Below are 7760 nucleotides of genomic sequence, written 5' to 3'. Positions count from 1 at the left end.
CTTGAACTTGTTAACAGCTGAAACAGTAGGAACTGATACCAGTTGATGATATAGGTGGTCCCCCCCAAGCTCCCAATGACTTTTTTCTGGGAAAATAGCATGTCGGTTAAGACACAGAAAACTCAGATTGTATAAAACCTGCACCCCAATCCCTGTTGCTGTGACAGGAACCTGATTCAAAAATGTAACTGCCTGTACTTCTTTGTTAAAATGCACACTGCTGACACATGGAAAGAGCTTTGGCTCTAGATTATAACACAAATTCAAACTATGGACTTTCAGATAAAGAAACTTTCATCCTCTGGAAAAGGATGAAAAAGGTTTGTAAACAAATCCAGACAACTCTGCACAGTCTCCTCTGGATACAGGGGAAGACTGTCTCCTTCCATCCCCAGGTGAGCCGGTGCTCTCCCCATGGGGCCTCCCAGCCCACGTGCCCACCTCTGGCTCCCCCAGTGTCTCTACTGAGTGCACCCAGTTATGGTGAGGGCAGACACAGCCCCACCCCGTCCTACCAGTGTGTTCTCCAGGGACTAGGGTGCCGTGGGCCGGGCAGGGCCAGTCAGCAACCTTCTTCCTTGCTGTTCAGCCAGCTTCTGTGACACTGAGCCTTGTTCACACTAGACATGCAAATCAAGCATCTACATGGTCCAGCATGGCACCTGGCTGTTCTCTCTTGGACTTGACCTTGACAACCCAACTCAGTTTAAGTTTCTTAAGTATCCAGTGTGGTCCTCGGTCTTATTTCCTTTTTGGTATCCTGTAACCAGGTACAGAGGAGTCCTCCTGAATACCTTCAGAGATGAGCAAACAGGAGATTGCGCAGAATCATAAGTTTTTACAAGAAAGGTCCTTGAAAAGAGACTAGAGTTGGAGGGCAGACCTGAAGGCTACAGTTAAGAGAGATGACCTCCAGCTCGACATGACCTGTAGGTCAGTGTATTCTTGGAGTAGGATGAACGGGGAGGACACTGGGATGGTGGCTGGAATCACTGATGATGGTCAGCCTTTCCACTGCCCTGCCAGAAATGTTGCAATGTGAGAGGACAAACTGACAACATTATCAACGGAGACTACTGTGTGGAGAAGCCCTTCCTCTTCTTTGGTGGCTCTGACCATCTATGAGAAAGAGAAAAAGAATGGTTGAATAGTACATGTGCTGGGCAAGCCTCAGTATTCTCAGTCACCTCTTGTGTAGAAGGACTGTTGTGCTTCACATTTTTTCAGGCATGTCTGCATCACCAAGAAGCCTGGAGACAGCTATGCTGCTGGGAGACCTAAGTCAGGTTAGATGTTGTCTTCTGGGTTAGGTGCTATCCCTGTGACCGTCGAGCAATCTGCTGATGGCACATCCCTCATTGCTCTTGGGGCTCTGCCCACATTGTCACCGCAGAACTGGCTCTACAGCATGACCAAACCAGTCAGCTGCAGTAGGCTGCCCACAAAACCGAATAGTGCTCATCTGACAAGGAGTGTAATCTGACCACCTTGAAAGACCTTTCCTTCATATCAGTCCTTTGTTGGCTCAGCTGGTCATTGACTCTTGCACAGTCCAGCTGTGACGTTCTCTGTGCATTCATGGTTATCAGAGTAGGGTCAGCAACTGTCTCTGGTTCCAGCTCTTCGTACAATTGATTTTGCTGCCTTGTTACCACTGCACATTTTACTTTTGCTCTTACTGACTCTGTTAACCTAGACATTAATAAATCAAGTTATGCTGACCACAATAAAGAGGCATTGATTTAACTTGTTTTCTTGGTAAGTCATATATGAGCTGGTCCCCTGATAAATAAAGGCTCATTTGTTCATATTTTGTTTCAGTATCAAAGCCACTGTACAAACCTCCACTGTTCTCAGCTTTGAGTTTTTCTTAACTGATCAAGAACCTCCTTGATTCTCTTAGCAGTGTTCAACCCCTATAGTGACCACGAGAGTCAAAGCACTAGTGCATGCATCTTCTCCCATCAGCTCCTCTCTCCTGCCTTGCAAGCTGAAGACTCATCACCTCGTCTTTGTTTCAAGTTTCATCAGGAATCACTTTCTCTGCTCTTGTAAGAAAAGTTTGTTACAGACTTGCCATTATACATAGGGATATATAGTCAAAATTTATGAGTGCGCGTTTCTGACACTGCCTACCTTTTCCCTTTTCATCTCTTAATTTTTTTTTTTTTTTTTTTTCCCCTGCTTAAGTTATAGCCCCCCAGGTGGCCCTGGTACTTTTCTATACGGTAGGTAATGGAAAGAACCGTCTTTGCTGGCATGGCGACATGCTGATCTGACATGATGTACCGGCTACCAGCTCCTTGTCAAGTGAACTTCTTCCCCGCTAGACCCGCTCCGTGGGCCCTGGCTCGCTGGAAGCGCTGGGTAAACGACCAGCCGCAGCCAGCCGGGTAGCGCGTAGGGACCTGCCCGGGCTGCCAGCGCGGTTTGGCCGGGGCTGTGAGCTGCCCTTCTTACTGAGTGTGCTGCAGGTTGCAATCACACCATGGGAAGAGGTAAATGATTCCCGACACAGACATACCTGCGAAGTGTCCCTGGGGATAGGGCGCTCAGCTGGGAACTGCGGGAGGGAGATGCGGCTGGCGGTGCTGCTCCGCCACCTGGTGCTGCAGCCCCGTCCCGGCAGGTCCCCGCAGCTGCCCCCCCGCGGCAGGTCCCTCACTCCGGGGTCAAACCTGGCGCCCAGTGCCTCTCCCCGTCAACGCTGCCCGCATTACATCTAGCAATTCAAGAAATACACGCACCTGATGACTACATGTAACTTATTGTTTAACGCGGCAGGTAGTAAAACAACCACCCCGCCGTTCGCTCAGCACCCCCCTGCCCGGTGGGATGGGGGAGAGAATAGGGGGGAAAAAAGGTAGAACTCATGGATTTGAGATAAAGACAGTTTAATAGGACAGGGGAAAAAAAAGAATAATAATAAAGATAACAATAATGATAAAAGAATACACAAAACAAGCGATGCACAGCACAATTGCTCACCAACCACTGACCGATGCCCAGTTAGTTCCCAAGCTGCGGTGCCTCCCCGGCCAACCCCCCCAGTTTATATACTGAGCATGACATCATATGGTACGGAATACCCCTGTGGCCAACCTGGGTCAGCTGTCCTGGCTGTGTCCCCTCCCAGCTCCCCGGGCACCCCCAGCCTGCTCGCTGGCCGGCCAGCATGAGAAGCTGGACTGTCCTTGACTGCTCAGCAACAACTCAAAACATCAGCACGTTATCAACATTTTCTCATCCCAAATCCAGAAGACAGCACTACACCAGCTATCAGGAAGAAAATTAACTCTATCCCATCCGAAACCAGGACAAACTATAAAAATGTTCTTTAACCCTTTGTGACTTCTAATACTAGTAAATAGCATTCCCCTTCACACAGGGCAGTGCTAGTGACTAAACTGTGTCCTAGAATGTGGTAACTACTGGTTGCAAAGATGTAACTACTAGTTAACCATTTTTTGACATTTATAGGTACCATTTTCATTCTTAATGTCTAAGTCTAAAAGGTATCAAATATGTACTGACCTGATTGGGTGTGTTCTTAACCCCTTCCTTATCTTGATGTTTCTATTTTACGTTTTTTTATGATGCAACTGTTTATGTAGTTAGAAACTGAGGCACGGCTTAGTCTGCTGTATACACTAAAGATTTGTTTTTTAACTGCTTGGAAGTGGATTCTTCATGAAGATTATCAAAAATACTCAGCAGAAGAGACCATTTTCTACCTCCAAATTGATGTTACTGAGAAATCTGTAGAAAGACTGTGCGTAATTAACCTTGTGCTTCAACTAATTTGGCTGCAGCTACTTCCCCACACAATTTCCTGAAACCACTATCCCTGCCTCGTGGGGCCGTGCCTCTAGAGTCCCTGCACAAATAGTGATACTGAGAACCTAGGGGAGCAGGAGTGCTGCCCCCCCGGCAGGTCAGTGGACGTATGATGGACCTTCAGAAGTAACATATCATAGAATCACAGCATCTTTGGGAAGAGACCTTTTAAGGTCATGTAGTCCAACCTGCCTGCAATGAGCAGGGACATCTTCAACTAGAGCAGGTTGATCAGAGCCCCGTCCAACCTGGCCTGGAATGTTTCCAGGGATGGGGCATCTACCACCTCTCTGGGCAACCTGTGCCAGGGTTTCACCACCCTCATTGTGAAAAAATTCTTCCTTAGATCTAGTCTAAATCTGCCCTCTTTTAGTTTAAAACCATTACCCCTTGTCCTATTGCAACAGGCCCTGCTAAAACATTTGTCCTTGTCTTTCTCATAAGCCCCCTTCAAGCACTGGAAGGCTGCAATAAGGTCTCCCCGGAGCCTTCTCTTCTCCAGGCTGAACAACCCCAACTCTCTCAGCCTGTCCTCATAGGAGAGGTGTTCCATCCCTCTGATCAGTTTTGTGGCCTCCTCTGGACCCGCTCCAACTGGTCCATGTCTTTCCTGTGCTGAGGGCTCCAGAGCTGGATGCAGGACTCCAGGTGGGGTCTCACCAGAGCGGAGTAGAGGGGCAGAATCCCCTCCTTCGCCCTGCTGGCCACGCTGCTTTAGATGCAGCCCAGGACATGGTTGACCTCCTGGGCTGCGAGCACACAGTGCTGGCTCATGTCCAGCTTTTAATCCACCAGTATCCCCAAGTCCTTCTCGGCAGGGCTGCTCTCAATCCCTTCATCCCCCAGCCTGTACTGATACCGGGGGTTGCCCTGACCCAGGTGCAGGACCCTGCAGCAAGCCCCCAAGTTCTGTATAGGCCACGTTCAGGTGGCAGGCTGCGTATAGGCAACAGGGTAACTTTGCCAACCCAGAAATCTTTGTCGCTTCTGTCCTACCTTCAGAGCATGTGAATCACAGCACAGACACCTGTTAATATTTATTTGGCGTAAATATTCACCCCGGCTACCCTGAGGAGACTCCCCCTTCCCATTTTAACGCTTGCAAGCTTTGCAGAGTAAAGCAAATCAACAGGCAAACACTGGAACCTGGCTGACATTAAGCAACTCGCAGGTAGTCAGATCCTCTGACAACCCGGCCTGAATAAAGTTGATAAGCCATGTTTTCAGGGGTTGCTAAATACGGGTGACTCGCTTGTTCATGTGGAACAGACTTGCTGGCAATCATGCAGACCAGGCAATCGGGAATGACAAGCCTTTCTGGATATCCAAGAAGAAAACCCTTTTGGCGTCAGGGATAAACCACACTTTTATCTTTCTCTAAGGGAAATCAGAACCGACCGGTCTAATTCATAGACGTGTAAGGGCTGACTGCCCACAGAGCAAGCTGGCTGGTCTGAACCAACAGTAAATAACCCTACTGCAGATGCTCATGGTTACATAGGCAGTATACTTAGTTGACAGCTAACCTATAGAACAGGAAAAGAAAACAGCTAAGCCTGGCTTCTATTTTGTGTGTATGTCTCAGAGCTTGGCTTATAGAGAGCTAGTGTGAACCATGAACTGCAGAACTTCATGAACCTACAGCCATCTACAAATCTCTCATCAGGATGTAATCGCTATTACAGCTACATGATTGAGTATTTCAGAAATAAAGATGTTAAGTTCAGAGTGAGTTTGAAAGTGAGGTATATTCCTCAAACTTGATATAATTCCTGCAGGCAACTAGGCCACAAAAAATAAAGTTTCTTCTACTGTCTCTGGTTTAACAGAAACGCAGTGGTTCTTCATATATTTATAACAGTACACAATGCAGTTTTTTCTCTTGAATTTCCCAAGGAAAACTGGGGGCTTGTTGTTAAATGGGAGAAATAACCTGTCACCAGGTGGTAGGAAAAGCTCAAGTAATGAACACTTTTTGGCGCTGGTTTTCAGAGACAGGCCTGCTCCCAGACCTCCCAGAGCTGTTGAAATAGTTGGCCAATGTAATTACGAGATAATTATCTATCATCCATGAAAAAATCATGTTCGTCACGGGGGGGCCCCAATGGCTGGAAAAAGGCTGATGTACCAAACACACTGCTGCAACTTTGAGTAAAAGGAAGACCCAGGGAACAGGGGCTACTTCGCTTCCACTGCAGTCCCCAGAGGGATGAAGGAGCACTTCCTATTGGAATTCAATCCTAAATACTTGCAGGACAAAGGAACAGCCAACACAGACTTGCCACAGGCAAATCACAGTTGACCACTTGCTAGCGATGCATTTCACCAGTGACAGCAATGCAGATGACGTGACGGATGTAATGCAGCACGTCCAGACTTCAGGCACCTCCTCCCACAGCAGTCTCCCTTAGAAGCGGAGGTATGTGGGCTGGAGGAAAGCAGCAATCGGCAATGAAACATCCAACTGGTGGCCAGCAGGTAACAGAGAAAATATTCTAGTGGGACAATACCAAGGCCAGTATTCAACCTCCTCCTGCTAGTAACAGAAAATGTAAACAAGGGACAGTGGCCACACAATACACCTTGGGAGTCTCAGGTGGGACATTAGGAAAAACTTGACTGGAACAGATTGCTCAAAGAGGCTGTGTAATCTCCATCCTTTTAAGTTTTCTAAGACTTGGCTAGAAACCAAAACACAGCTGACCTGGTCTGGTATTGCTCATAGCCCTACTTCATACATGAGATTAGACCAGATGGAGGGATGAAGGGGATCTGCAGGGTCCCTTCCACCAACACGTCCATGAATTGGTATAACTGATTTCATTCCTGTCAGTAAAAACATTGATATTTCAAAGGATCTGCCTTTAGTATGCAAAAGATATGCATTTATTCATCACAGTCTACAACTTCCTCAAGGGTGGCAGCAGAGGGAGAGGTGCTGATCTCCTCTCTGGTGACCAGCAATAGGACACGAGGAAACAGAATGAAGCTGCATCAGGGAAAGTTCAGAGTGGACATTAGGAAAAGGTTCTTCACCGAGAGGGTGGTCGGTCGTTGGAACAGCCTCTCCGGGGAAGTGGCCATGGCACCAACCCTGTCAGAGCTCAAGGAGTGTCTGGATGGTGCTTTGCACTCTTAGCACAAGCATCTGCTGTATATATGAGAACTTGTGCCTTGTTCTCAGCCCAGACAGTTAACTGCATTATTCCGTTCCTGGGCACCAGGAAGACACCTTTTTCTCCTCAGTATACTTTCATCACAGAGATAGCCACCGCCAAATTTATTATAGGGAGAAGGTTTGATCAGCAAATCCTTCCTTGTACCACAACCATGAAAGAGTATCCGCGCTGACATACTAACATGTGCAGTAGGAGAAATTCTTGGATTCTCTGCTTAGAAACATAGCTTCAAAAATTTGAATTCTGGCTTGAAAGATTCCATAGCTTTGGCATTTTGTTTCAGAAAAATATTCATGTAAAAAAGATTTTCAGGCAGTTACTCTCACTCTGAGCAGCTCTGATGGTTAAGATCAAAAGCATTTAGCAGAGGAACAGAGATGCCAGAGCATCTGTTGTGCGTCTATCCATAATTCTATCATGCATCCAACTTTCTATGAAACAACCAACTTCCATCTCCCAATGGATTTGTGATGTCCTTCATCTTTCCATTTACCCATTGCCAATTAAAGATCTCCTTTAGGATTTGCTAATGATATCCCACAAAACAGCTGCTGTTAGTTTCTGGCTGACAGTATAGACCAGCTTCTTGGAAGGTCAATGCTCTGTACAAGTGTGGCAGAAATGGAAGTGGCAACTGGAATTATATCACACTGTTAAAGGGGAAGGTGAGAAGAATCCCTCCAATACAGCCATGTGAGGAATTACTGGTCATGCTAGTTCTCCAAATCTATCCCTGTCTTAATT

This window comes from Phaethon aethereus (genome assembly GCF_964289735.1).
Source record: "Phaethon aethereus genome assembly, chromosome: 4".
Taxonomy (NCBI): domain Eukaryota; kingdom Metazoa; phylum Chordata; class Aves; order Phaethontiformes; family Phaethontidae; genus Phaethon; species Phaethon aethereus.
This window is presented reverse-complemented; position numbering follows the sequence as displayed.